Raw genomic sequence first — 13729 nt, forward strand, 5'->3', positions numbered from 1 at the left:
CTCACACTGCCACCCAACTTAGTATCATCCGCAAATTTGGAGATACTGCATTTAATCCCCTCGTCTAAATCATTAATGTACAATGTAAACAGCTGGGGCCCCAGCACAGAACCTTGCGGTACTCCACTAGTCACTGCCTGCCATTCTGAAAAGTACCCGTTTACTCCTACTCTTTGCTTCCTGTCTGACAACCAGTTCTCAATCCACGTCAGCACACTACCCCCAATCCCATGTGCTTTAACTTTGCACATTAATCTCTTGTGTGGGACCTTGTCGAAAGCCTTCTGAAAGTCCAAATATACCACATCAACTGGTTCTCCTTTGTCCACTTTACTGGAAACATCCTCAAAAAATTCCAGAAGATTTGTCAAGCATGATTTCCCTTTCACAAATCCATGCTGACTTGGAACTATTATGTCACCATTTTCCAGATGCACTGCTATGACATCCTTAATAATTGATTCCATCATTTTACCCACTACTGAGGTCAGGCTGACCGGTCTATAATTCCCTGTTTTCTCTCTCCCTCCTTTTTTAAAAAGTGGGGTTACATTGGCTACCCTCCACTCCATAGGAACTGATCCAGAGTCAATGGAATGTTGGAAAATGACTGTCAACGCATCCGCTATTTCCAAGGCCACCTCCTTAAGTACTCTAGGATGCAGGCCATCAGGCCCTGGGGATTTATCTGCCTTCAATCCCATCAATTTCCCCAACACAATTTCCCGACTAATAAAGATTTCCCTCAGTTCCTCTTCCTTACTAGACCCTCTGACCCCTTTTATATCCGGAAGGTTGTTTGTATCCTCCTTAGTGAATACCGAACCAAAGTACTTGTTCAATTGATCCGCCATTTCTTTGTTCCCCGTTATGACTTCCCCTGATTCTGACTGCAGGGGACCTACGTTTGTCTTCACCAACCTTTTTCTCTTTACATATCTATAGAAACTTTTGCAATCCGCCTTAATGTTCCCTGCAAGCTTCTTCTCGTACTCCATTTTCCCTGTCCTAATCAAACCCTTTGTCCTCCTCTGCTGAGTTCTAAATTTCTCCCAGTCCCCAGGTTCGCTGCTATTTCTGGCCAATTTGTATGCCACTTCCTTGGCTTTAATACTATCCCTGATTTCCCTAGATAGCCACGGTTGAGCCACCTTCCCCTTTTTATTTTTACGCCAGACAGGAATGTACAATTGTTGTACTTCATCCATGCGGTCTCTAAATGTCTGCCATTGCCCATCCACAGTCAACCCCCTAAGTATCATTCGCCAATCTATCCTAGCCAATTCACGCCTCATACCTTCAAAGTTACCCTTCTTTAAGTTCTGGACCATGGTCTCTGAAATTACTGTTTCATTCTCCATCCTAATGCAGAATTCCACCATATTATGGTCACTCTTCCCCAAGGGGCCTCGCACAATGAGATTGCTAATTAATCCTCTCTCATTACACAACACCCAGTCTAAGATGGCCTCCCCCCTAGTTGGTTCCTCAACATATTGGTCTAGAAAACCATCCCTTATGCACTCCAGGAAATCCTCCTCCACCGTATTGCTTCCAGTTTGACTAGCCCAATCTATGTGCATATTAAAGTCACCCATTATAACTGCTACACCTTTATTGCATGCACCCCTAATTTCCTGTTTGATGCACTCACTACGTTAAAGGCGCTATATAAATATACATTATTGTTGGTGTTCCCTCTGTCTCTCCTCTTCCCCGTCTCTCTCTCATTCCTTCCCCTCACTCTCCCCTTCCCTCTCTCTCACTCCTTCCCCTCACTCTCCCCTTCCCTCTCTCTCACTCCTTCACCTCACTCTCCTCTTCCCCGTCTCTCTCTCACTCCTTCCCCTCACTCTCCCCGTCTCTCTCACTCCTTCCCCTCACTCTCCCCTTCCCTGACTCTCACTCCTTCCCCTCACTCTCCCCTTCCCTCTCTCTCACTCCTTCACCTCACTCTCCTCTTCCCCGTCTCTCTTTCACTCCTTCCCCTCACTCTCTCTCTCACTCCTTCCCCTCACACTTTGCTTCCCTCTCTCTCACTCCTTCCCCTCACTCTCCCCTTCCCTCTCTCTCACTCCTTCTCCTTACTCACCCTTCCCTCTCTCTCACTCCTTCCCCTGACTCTCCCCTTCCCTCTCTCTCACTCCCTCCCCTCACTCTCCCCTTCCCTCTCTCTCACTCCCTCCCCTCACTCTCCACTTCCCTCTCTCTCACGCCTTCCCCTCACTCTCCCGTTCCCTCTCTCTTCCTCTAATAGAGCCCCAGCTAGTGGATTATCGATGTAATAACAACTACTGACATGCACCTCTCTCTCTCCATCTCTCTCTCTCCCTCTCTCCCCGTCCCCCTCTCACTCACTCCTTCCCTCTCCCTGTCCCTTTTCCCCGCTTTCTCCCCTTCCCACTCTCCGCTCCTCTCTCTCCACTCACTCCTCAATCTCTCTCCTCCCTCTCTCTCTCTCTCTCCTTTCCCTTCTGACTTTCCCCTTCCCCCTCGCTAACCCCTTCCGGCTCGAGAGACAGTGAGCGACAGAGAGAAAGTGATAGAGAGACAGAGAGAGAGAGAGACAGAGAGAGAGAGAGAAAGAGATTGAGAGACAGAGAGATTGGGGCAGAGTGTGACTGAGTTGCCTTGGGATGTTTTACTACGTGAAAGACCCGATATATCGATGTTGAGAGGCGAATATTGAAGAGAGGGAGGCAGGAGTCTCCCCTGCCTCCTCCCTCTCTCTCTTTCCGATCTCTCTCCCCTTCCCCCTCTCTCTCACTCCTTCCACTCTCTCTTTTCCCTTCCCCTCACTTTCCTGCTCCTTCCCCTGAGTTCCCAGAGCAGGTGGCTCCATAGCTCAGGGGTTAGAGCACTGGTCTAGTCAACCAGGGGTCATGAGTTCAAATCTCACTGGGGCCTACTCAAAATTAGCTCAGTATTTAAATTCACCGTCAATTAACAAGGGCTTTAATTATAAATATTAAACAGCTCCAAGACTGTCCCTGGAACAACAGGCTCCCCTCCTCTCTCCTCCTTCTTGTGTCTCTGACACTCTCTCTCCCTTTCCAAATCTCTCTCTCCCTTCCCCATCACGACCCGTTCTACACCTTTTTATCGCTTTCCCGTCTCTCACTCATTCCCTTCTCCCCCTTTCCCCCTCCCTCGCCTCACCCTCTCTCTCCGCTATCCACTCTCTCACCCCCTCTCTCCGATCACTCTGTCTCTTTCTCCAACCCAGGCTCTCCACCCTCTCTCCCCTTCCCCTCGCCTTTTCACTCTCCACTTCCCTCCCTCCCCTCCTTCCTCTCTCGCTCTCTTTTCCCTTTCTTTTCAGAGTCTCCCGTTCTCCCTCTCTCTCCCTTTCCTTTCTCTCTCCCTTGCCTCCTCCCTCTCTTGCCTTCCCATCTCTCTCCCCTTCCCCCCTCTCCCCTTCCCCTCTCTCCCCTTCCATCAATTACTCTCCCCTTCCGCTCTCATCCATTATCCTCTCTCACTCACTCCATCGCCACCCTTCCCTCTCCCTCTATTTCCCCTTCCCCCTCTCTCTCACTCCTTCCACTCTCTCTTTTCCCTTCCCCTCTCTTTCCTGCTCCTTACCCTGCGTTTCCCAAAGCAGGTGGTTCCATAGCTCAGGGGTTAGAGCACTGGTCTAGTAAATCAGGGTCGTGGGTTCAAATCTCACTGGGGCATACTCAATATTTAAATTCACCGTCAATTAACAAGGGCTTTAATTATAAATATTAAACTGCTCTGATACCGACCCTGGAACAACAGGTTGTCGTCTCTATTACACTTTCTCTCCATCCAAATCTCTCTCTGCCGACCCCCATTCTGCATCTTTTACCCCCTTTCCCGCGATCTCGCTTTGCCCGTCTCCCCACTCCCTTGCCACACCCACTCTCTATCCTTTCCTGTCTCTCTCTCTCTCCCCCTTCCGCTCTCCACCTCTCACTCCCCTTCCCCTGTCTCTCAATTCTTCTCACATTCTACCCCAATATAAACTAGAGGTGATCCAAAACTCGACTGACCCCGTGTCCTAACTCGCACCCAGTCCCACTCACCCATCACCCCCTGTGCTCGCTGCCCCGTGTCCTAACTCACACCGAGTCCCACTCACCCATCACCCCCTGTGCTCGCTGCCCCGTGTCCTAACTCACACCGAGTCCCACTCACCCATCACCCCCTGTGCTCGCTGCCCCGTGTCCTAACTCACACCCAGTCCCACTCACCCATCACCCACTGTGCTCACTGCCCCGTGTCCCAACTCACACCGAGTCCCGCTCACCCATCACCCTCTGTGCTCGCTGCCCCGTGTCCTAACTCACACGGAGTTCCGCTCACCCATCACCCACTGTGCTCACTGCCCCGTGTCCTAACTCGCACCGAGTCCCACTCACCCATCACCCGCTGTGCTCGCTGCCCCGTGTCCGAACTCGCACCGAGTCCCACTCACCCATCACCCCCTGTGCTCACTGCCCCGTGTCCTAACTCGCACCGAGTCCCACTCACCCATCACCCCCTGTGTTCACTGACCTTGTGTCCTAACTCGCACCCAGTCCTGCTCACCCATCACCCCCTGTGCTCACTGACCCCGTGTCCTAACTCGCACTGAGTCCCATTCACCCATCAACCCCTGTGCTCACTGCCCCGTGTCCTAACTCGCACCCAGTCCCGCTCACCCATCACTCCCTGTGCTCACTGCCCCCGTGTCCTAACTCGCACCCAGTCCCGCTCACCCATCACCCCCTGTGCTCGCTGCCTCCGTGTCCTAACTCGCACCGAGTCCCGCTCACCCATCACCCTCTGTGCTCACTGCCCCGTGTCCTAACTCACACCCAGTCCCGCTCACCCATCACCCCCTGTGCTCACTGCCCCGTGTCCTAACTCGCACCGAGTCCCGCTCACGCATCACCCCCTGTGCTCACTGCCCCGTGTCCTAACTCGCACCCAGTCCCGCTCACGCATCACCCCCTGTGCTCGCTGCCCCCGTGTCCTAACTCGCACTGAGTCCCGCTCACCCATCACCCGCTGTGCTCGCTGCCCCCGTGTCCTAACTCGCACTGAGTCCCGCTCACCCATCACCCGCTGTGCTCGCTGCCCCCGTGTCCTAACTCGCACCGAGTCCTTCTCACCCATCACCCACTGTGCTCACTGCCCCGTGTCCTAACTCACACCGAGTCCCACTCACCCATCACCCCCTGTGCTCACTGCCCCCGTGTCCTAACTCACACGGAGTCCCGCTCACACATCACACCCCTGTGCTCACTACGTTAAAGGCGCTTTATAAATGTACATTATTGTTGATGTTCCCTCTGTCTCTCCTCTTCCCCGTCTCTCTCTCACTCCTTCCCCTCACTCTCCCCTTCCCTCTCTCTCACTCCTTCCCCTCACTCTCCCCTTCCCTCTCTCTCAATCCTTCCCCTCACTCTCCCCTTCCCTCTCTCTCACTCCTTCCCCTCACTCTCCCCTTCCCTCTCTCTCAATCCTTCCCCTCACTCACCCCTTCCCTCTCTCTCAATCCTTCACCTCACTCTCCCCTTCCCTCTCTCTCACTGCTTCCCCTCACTCTCCCCTTCCCTCTCTCTCACTCCTTCACCTCATTCTCCTCTTCTCCATCTCTCTCTCACTCCTTCCCCTCGCTCTCCTCTTCCCTCTCTCTCACTCCTTCCCTTCACTCTCCCCTTCCCTCTCTCTTCCTCTAATAGAGCCCCACCTAGTGGACTACCGATGTAATAACAACTGCTGACACGCTCCTCTCTCTCTCCATCTCACACTCTCCCTCTCTCGCCTTCCCCCCTCACTCTCTCCTTCCCTCTCCCTGTTCCTTTCCCCCGCTTTCTCCCCTTCCCACTCTCCGCTCCTCTCTCTCCACTCACTCCTCAATCTCTCCCCTCCCTCTCTCTCTCTCTCTCCTTTCCCTTCTGACTTTCCCCTTCCCCCCTCTAACCTCTTCCGGCTCGAGAGACAGTGAGCGACAGAGAGAAAGTGATAGAGAGACAGAGAGAGAGACTGAGAAAGAGAGAGAAACAGAGCGAGAGTGAGTGAGTGAGAGAGAGAGAGACAGAGAGAGAGTGAGAAAGAAAGACAGAGAGAGAGATACTGAGAAAAATACATAGAGACAAAGAGAGATTGAAGCAGAGAGAGAGTGAGAAAGGAAGACAGAGAGAGAGAGAGAGACTGAGAAAGATACACAGAGAGACAGAGAGACAGAGAAACTGAGCCAGAGTGTGACTGAGTTGCCTTGGGATGTTTTACTACGTGAAAGACCCGATATATCGATGTTGAGAGGCGAATATTGAAGAGACGGAGGCAGGAGTCTGGGGAATGAGACACAATCTGAGTGTTTCACTGACCCCCTCCTCATTCTTCAAACACACAGCACTAACTGGGGAATGACACACAGCCCAGGGGTTAGAGCACTGGTCTAGTAAACCATGGACTGTGGGTTCAAATCTCACTGGGGTCTACTCACAATTAATTCAGTATTTAAATACAGTGTCAATTAACAAGGGCTTTAATTATAAATATTAAACATCTCTGAGACTGATCCTGGAACAACAGGCTCCCCTCACAACATTCTCTCTCTCTCTGCTTGACATGTTTTACATCTTTTTTCCGCTTTCTCGCTTTTCCCGTCTCTCACATTCCCATCTCTCACCCTCTTCCATCCCCCACTCTCCCCTGCCCTCTCTTCCCTCCCCTCCCTCCTCTCTCTCTCTTTTCCCTTTTTTTTCAGATTCTCCCATTCCCCCTCTCTCTGTCCCCTCCCTCTCTTTCTCTCTCTCCCCTCCCTCTCTCCTCTTCCCTTCTCTCTCTCCCCTTCCTCTCTCGCCTTCCATCTCTTTCTCTCCCCTTCCGCTCTCTCCTATTCCCCACTCTCATCCTTTCCTCTCTCTCTATCTCTCTCCTTCCCCCTCTCTCTGTCCCCTCCCTCTCTTTCCCCTCCCCCTCTCTCTCTCCCCTTCCACTCTCTCTTTCTCCCTGTCTCCCATTTCCAACTCTCTCTCACTCCTTCCTACCTCTCTCCCTTTCCCACTATCTCGCTTTCCCCGTCTCTCACTGTGATATATTCACAGAGCACAGCACACACAGCTCCTAACAAGGCAGGCAGCTCTCTCGGAAGCCTCCGGAAATCTGCCTGGTTCAGTTTAATTATTAACTCTGCAGTTGCAGTACACAATATGTCCACATCCACAGTGTGGAGCGACAAACATTACAAGCTTACAGACATTACACTCACTCATTCTCCTCTCTAACCCTCTCCCCTCACTGTCTCTCCTTCCCCCTCTCGCCGCTTTTCACTCTCCGCTTCCCTCTCCTTCCTCCCTCTCTTTCGTCCCCTCCCTCCCCTCTCTCCTCTCTCTCTCTCTCTTTTCCATTTCTTTTCAGGTTTCCCCCTTCTCCCACTCTCTCCCCTTCCCCTCCCGCTCTTTCACATTCCCAACTTTCTCTTTTCCCTTCCCCTCTCTTTCCCTCTCCTTCCCCACTCTTTCTCTCCCCTTCCCCTCTCTCTCTCACTCCTTCCCCATCACTCCTCTCAACATCTCTTTCACCTTCCCCCCACTCTCTCTCCCCTTCCCTCTCTTTCCCCTCCCCTCTCTCGCTCTCGCCTTCCCTCTCTCTCTCTCCCATTCCCCTCTCGCTCACTCCTTCCCCTCTCCCTTTTCATTTTCTCCCCTCCTCTCTCTCTCCTCTCCCTCACCTTCTCTCTCCCCTCCACAGTCTCCACTCCCCTCCATCCTCCCTTTTATTCCCTCGCTCTCGCTCTCCCCTTTCCCATCAGACTCTCCCCCTCCCAATCTCTCCCATCCCCCCTCTCACTCCCCTTCTCCCTCTCTCTCCCCTTTCCCCGCTCTACCCTCTCCCCTCGAGGGACAGAGTGAGAAGGTGAGAGACAGAAAGAAAGAGACAGAGACAGTGAGACAGAGAGAGACTGAGAGATTGGGACAGAGTGTGACTGAGTTGCCTTGGGATGTTTTACTACGTGAAAGACCCGATATATCGATGTTGAGAGGCGAATATTGAAGAGACGGAGGCAGGAGTCTGGGGGATGAGACACAATCTGAGCGTTTCACTGACCCCTCCTCATTCTTCAAACACACAGCACTAACTGGGGAATGACCCACAGCCCAGGGCAGGTGGTTCCATAGCTCTGGGGTTAGAGCACTGGTCTGATAAACCAGGGGTCGTGGGTTCAAATCTCACTGGGGCCGACTCAAAATTAGCTCAGTATTTAAATTCACTGTCAATTAACAAGGGCTTTAATTATAAATATCAAACAGCTCCAAGACTGTCCCTGGAACAACAGGGTCCCCCCTCTCTCCTCCTTCTTGTGTCTCTGACTCTCCCTTCCTCATCACGACCCGTTCTACACCTTTTTATCGCTTTCCCGTCTCTCACTCATTCCCTTCTCCCCCTTTCCCCCTCCCTCGCCTCACCCTCTCTCTCCGCTATCCACTCTCTCACCCCCTCTCTCCGCTTACTCTGTCTCTTTCGCCAACCCAGTCTCTCCACCCTCTCTCCCCTTCCCCTCACATTTTCACTCTCCACCTCCCACCCTCCCCTCCTTCCTCTCTCGCTCTCTTTTCCCTTTCTTTTCAGAGTCTCCCGTTCTCCCTCTCTATTCCCTTCCTTTCTCTCTCCCTTGCCTCCTCCCTCTCTTGCCTTCCCATCTCTCTCCCCTTCCCCCCTCTCCCCTTCCCCTTTCTTCCCTTCCATCACTTACTCTCCCCTTCCGCTCTCATCCATTATCCTCTCTCACTCACTCCATCGCCACCCTTCCCTCTCCCTCTATTTCCCCTTCCCCCTCTCTCTCACTCCTTCCACTCTCTCTTTTCCCTTCCCCTCTCTTTCCTGCTCCTTACCCTGCGTTTCCCAAAACAAGTGGTTCCATAGCTCAGGGGTTCGAACACTGGTCTAGTAAATCAGGGTCGTGGGTTCAAATCTCACTGGGGCATACTCAAAATTAGGTCAGTATTTAAATTCACCGTCAATTAACAAGGGCTTTAATTATAAATATTAAACTGCTCTGATACCGACCCTGGAACAACAGGTTGTCGTCTCAATTACACTTTCTCTCCATCCAAATCTCTCTCTGCCGACCCCCATTCTGCATCTTTTACCCCCTTTCCCGCGATCTCGCTTTGCCCGTCTCCCCCCTCCCTTGCCACACCCACTCTCTATCCTTTCCTGTCTTTCTCTCTCCCCCTTCCGCTCCCCACCTCTCACTCCCCTTCCCCCTGTCTCTCAATTCTTCCCACATTCTACCCAATATAAACCAGAGATGATCCAAAACTTGGCTGATCCCGTGTCCTAACTCGCACCCAGTCCCGCTCACCCATCACCCACTGTGTTCACTGCCCCGTGTCCTAACTCACACCCAGTCCCGCTCACCCATCACCCCCTGTGTTCACTGCCCCGTGTCCTAACTCGCACCAAGTCCCACTCACCCATCACCCTCTGTGCTCACTGCCCCCGTGTCCTAACTCGCACCGAGTCCCACTCACCCATCACCCCCTGTGCTCACTGCCCCCGTGTCCTAACTCACACCCAGTCCTGCTCACCCATCACCCCCTGTGCTCTCTGCCCTACATTGGCTCCCGGTTAAGCAACACCTCGATTTCAAAATTCTCATCCTTGTTTACAAATCCCTCCATGACGCTCGCACCTCCCTATCTCTGTAACCTCCTCCAGCCCCTACACCCCTCCCTATCTCTGTAACCTCCTCCAGCCCCTACACCCCTCCCTATCTCTGTAACCTCCTCCAGCCCCTACTCCCCTCCCTATCTCTGTATCCTCCTCCAGCCCCTACACCCTCCCTATCTCTATAACCTCCTCCAGTTCCTACACCCCTCCCTATCTCTGTAACCTCCTCCAGCCCCTACACCCTCCCTATCTCTGTAATCTCCAGCCCCTACACCCCTCCCTATCTCTGTAACCTCCTCCAGCCCCTACACCCCTCCCTATCTCTGTAACCTCCTCCAGCCCCTACTCCCCTCCCTATCTCTGTATCCTCCTCCAGCCCCTACACCCTCCCTATCTCTGTAACCTCCTCCAGCCCCTACACCCCTCTCTATCTCTGTAACTTCCACCAGCCCCTACACCCCTCCCTATCTCTGTAACCACCTCCAGCCCCTACACCCCTCCCTATCTCTGTAATCTCCTCCAGCCCCACAACCCCCCGAGATGTCTGCACTCCTCTAATTCTGCCCTCCTGACCATCCCTGATTATAATCGCTCCACCATCAGTGGCCGTGCCTTCTGTTGCCTGGGCCCCAAGCTCTGGAACTCCCTCCCGAAACCTCTCCGCCTCTCTACCTCTCTTTCCTCCTTCAAGACTCTCCTTAAAACCGACCTCTTCACCTGCGCTAATTTCTACTTTTGTGGCTCGGTGTCAAATTTTTATCCCATAATCCTCCTGTGGAGCACCTTGGGACGTTTCACTACGTTAAAGGCGCTATATAAATATACATTATTGTTGGTGTTCCCTCTGTCTCTCCTCTTCCCCGTCTCTCTCTCACTCCTTCCCCTCACTCTCCCCTTCCCTCTCTCTCACTCCATCCCCTTCCCTCTCTCTCACTCCTTCCCCTCACTCTCCCCTTCCCTCTCTCTCACTCCTTCCCCTCACTCTCCCCTTCCCTCTCTCTCACTCCTTCCCATCACTCTCCCCTTCCCTCTCTCTCACTCCTTCACCTCTCTCTCCCCTTCCCTCTCTCTTCCTCTAATAGAGCCCCACCTAGTGGACTATCGATGTAATAACAACTACTGACACGCTCCTCTCTCTCTCCATCTCTCTCTCTCTCTCTCTCGCCTTCCCCCCTCACTCTCTCCTTCCCTCTCCCTGTTCCTTTCCCCCGCTTTCTCCCCTTCCCACTCTCCGCTCCTCTCTCTCCACTCACTCCTCAATCTCTCCCCTCCCTCCCTCTCTCTCCTTTCCCTTCTGACTTTCCCCTTCCCCCCTCTAACCCCTTCCAGCTCGAGAGACAGTGAGCGACAGAGAGAAAGTGATTGAGAGACAGAGAGAGAGACTGAGAAAGAGAGAGAAACAGAGCGAGAGTGAGTGAGTGAGAGAGAGAGAGACAGAGAGACAAAGTGATAGAGAGACAGAGAGAGAGTGAGAAAGAAAGACAGAGAGAGAGAGACTGAGAAAAATACACAGAGACAAAGAGAGATTGAGGCAGAGAGAGAGTGAGAAAGGAAGACAGAGAGAGAGAGAGAGACTGAGAAAGATACACAGAGACACAGAGAGACTGAGAGACAGAGAGATTGGGGCAGAGTGTGACTGAGTTGCCTTGGGATGTTTTACTACGTGAAAGACCCGATATATCGATGTTGAGAGGCGAACATTGAAGAGACGGAGGCAGGAGTCTGGGGGATGAGACACAATCTGAGCGTTTCACTGACCCCTCCTTATTCTTCAAACACACAGCACTAACTGGGGAATGACCCACAGCCCAGGGCAGGTGGCTCCATAGGTCAGGGGTTAGAGCACTGGTCTAGTAAACCAGGGGTCGTGGGTTCAAATCTCAATGGGGCCTACTCAAAATTAGCTCATTGTTTAAATTTACTGTCAATTAACAAGGGGTTTAATTATAAATATTCAACAGCTCTGAGACCAACCCTGGAACAACAGACTCCTGTCTCTCTCTTCCCCATCATGACCTGTTCTACATCTTTTTCCCACGATCTCGCTTTCCCAGCTCTCACTCATTCCCCTCTCCCCCCTCCATCGCCTCACCCTCTCTCTCAGCTATCCACTCTCTCATTGTGTCTCTTTCGCTGACCCAGTCTCTCCACCCTCTCTCCCTTTCCCCTCGCCTTTTCACTCTCCACTTCCCTCCCTCCCCTCCTTCCTCTCTCGCTCTCTTTTCCCTTTCTTTTCAGAATCTCCCGTTCTCCCTCTCTCTCCCCTTCCTTTCTCTCTCCCTTGCCTCCTCCCTCTCTTGCCTTCCCATCTCTCTCCCCTTCCCCCCTCTCCCCTTCCATCTCTTACTCTCCCCTTCCCCCTCTCTCTCACTCCTTCCATTCTCTCTTTTCCCTTCCCCTCCCTTTCCTGCTCCTTCCCCTTGTCTTTTCACAAAACAGGTGGCTCCATAGCTCAGGGGTTAGAGCACTGGTCTAGTAAACCTGGGGTTGTGGGTTCAAATCTCACTGGGACCTACTCAAAATTAGCTCAGTATTTAAGTTCACTGTCAATTAACAAGGACTTTAATTATAAAAATTGAACAGCTCAAAGACCGACCCTGAAACAACAGACTCCCTGTCTACACTTCCCCGTCTCTTACACTCTCTCCTCCCTTCCCATTGTAACCTTTTTTCCCCAGTCTCTCACTCATTCCTCTCTGTCACCCTCTCCCCTACCCACTCTTTGTGTCTCTTCTCCCTTTCTTTTCAGATTCTACGATAAAAACATAAGAACATAAGAAATAGGGGCAGGAGTAGGTCATACGGCCCATCGAGCCTGCTCCGCCATTTAATACCATCATGGACTCAGCTCCACTTCCCTGCCCGCCCCTTTATTCCCTTGTCGGTTAAGAAACTGTCTATCTCTGTCTTAAATGTATTCAATGTCCCAGCTTCCACAGCTCTCTGAGGCAGCGAATTCCACAGATTTACAACCCTCTGAGAGAAGAAATTCCTCCTCATCTCAGTTTTAAATGGGCGGCCCCTTATTCTAAGACCATGCCCCCTAGTTCTAGTCTCCCCCATCAGTGGAAACATCCTCTCTGCATCCACCTTGTCAAGCCCCCTCATAATCTTATACGTTTCGATAAGATCACCTCTCCTTCTTCTGAATTCCAATGAGTAGAGGCCCAACCTCCTCAACCTTTCCTCATAAGTCAACCCCCCTCATCCCCGGAATAAACCGAGTGAACCTTCTCTGAACTGCCTCCAAAGCAAGTATATCCTTTCGTAAATATGGAGACCAAAACTGCACGCAGTACTCCAGGTGTGGCCTCACCAATACCCTGTATAACTGTAGCAAGACTTCCCTGCTTTTATACTCCATCCCCTTTGCAATAAAGGCCAAGATACCATTGGCCTTCCTGATCACTTGCTGTACCTGCACACTAACCTTTTGTGTTTCATGCACAAGTACCCCCAGGTCCCGCTGTACTGCGGCACTTTGCGATCGTTCTCCATTTAAATAATAACTTGCCCTTTGATTTTTTTCTGCCCAAGTGCATGACCTCACACTTTCCAACATTATACTCCATCTGACAAATTTTTGCCCACTCACTTAGCCTGTCTATGTCCTTTTGCAGATTTTTTGTGTCCTCCTCACACATTGCTTTTCCTCCCATCTTTGTATCGTCAGCAAACTTGTCTACGTTACACTCAGTCCCTTCTTCCAAGTGGTTAATATAGATTGTAAATAGTTAGGGTCCCAGCACTGATCCCTGCGGCACACCACTAGTTACTGGTTGGTAACCAGAGAATGAACCTGTTGTGTTCCTAACACAGATGAGACTGCACACAGGGAGGTTAAAGTAACAGTGACCTCAGTCTTTATTAAGACACTCCAGAGTGAGGAACAGGCCTTAGGGCCCGGCTTATACACAGTGCTCCCAAGGGATGCTGGGATCCCTTGGGACTTCAGGGGATGTGCTCCCTGGTGGCGGAAGATGGGAGTGCATGCTTTACAGATACACAACAGAACCATCTATTCTTCTCTCTCCCCTTCCCTCTCTCAGTCCTTCCGCTCTCTCTCCCCCCCTTAACTCTATCTCTTCATCCCCAC

The 13729-nt window shown here is 52.0% G+C and overlaps 3 non-coding genes across 3 annotated transcripts; all 3 read left to right on the top strand.

Annotated features, from left to right (window-relative positions):
- The first annotated feature begins 2834 nt into the window (after positions 1 to 2834).
- trnat-agu (transfer RNA threonine (anticodon AGU)) lies at positions 2835 to 2907 on the top strand. The gene has a single exon. It is a non-coding gene; the product is annotated as a tRNA-Thr (tRNA).
- Positions 2908 to 8128: 5221 nt separating this feature from the next.
- On the top strand, positions 8129 to 8201 carry trnai-gau (transfer RNA isoleucine (anticodon GAU)). The gene has a single exon. It is a non-coding gene; the product is annotated as a tRNA-Ile (tRNA).
- A 3873-nt stretch (positions 8202 to 12074) lies between these two features.
- trnat-agu (transfer RNA threonine (anticodon AGU)) lies at positions 12075 to 12147 on the top strand. The gene has a single exon. It is a non-coding gene; the product is annotated as a tRNA-Thr (tRNA).
- Positions 12148 to 13729: the final 1582 nt, after the last annotated feature.

The sequence above is a fragment of the Pristiophorus japonicus genome, unplaced genomic scaffold, assembly GCF_044704955.1.
Source record: "Pristiophorus japonicus isolate sPriJap1 unplaced genomic scaffold, sPriJap1.hap1 HAP1_SCAFFOLD_594, whole genome shotgun sequence".
NCBI classification, from domain to species: Eukaryota; Metazoa; Chordata; class Chondrichthyes; family Pristiophoridae; genus Pristiophorus; species Pristiophorus japonicus.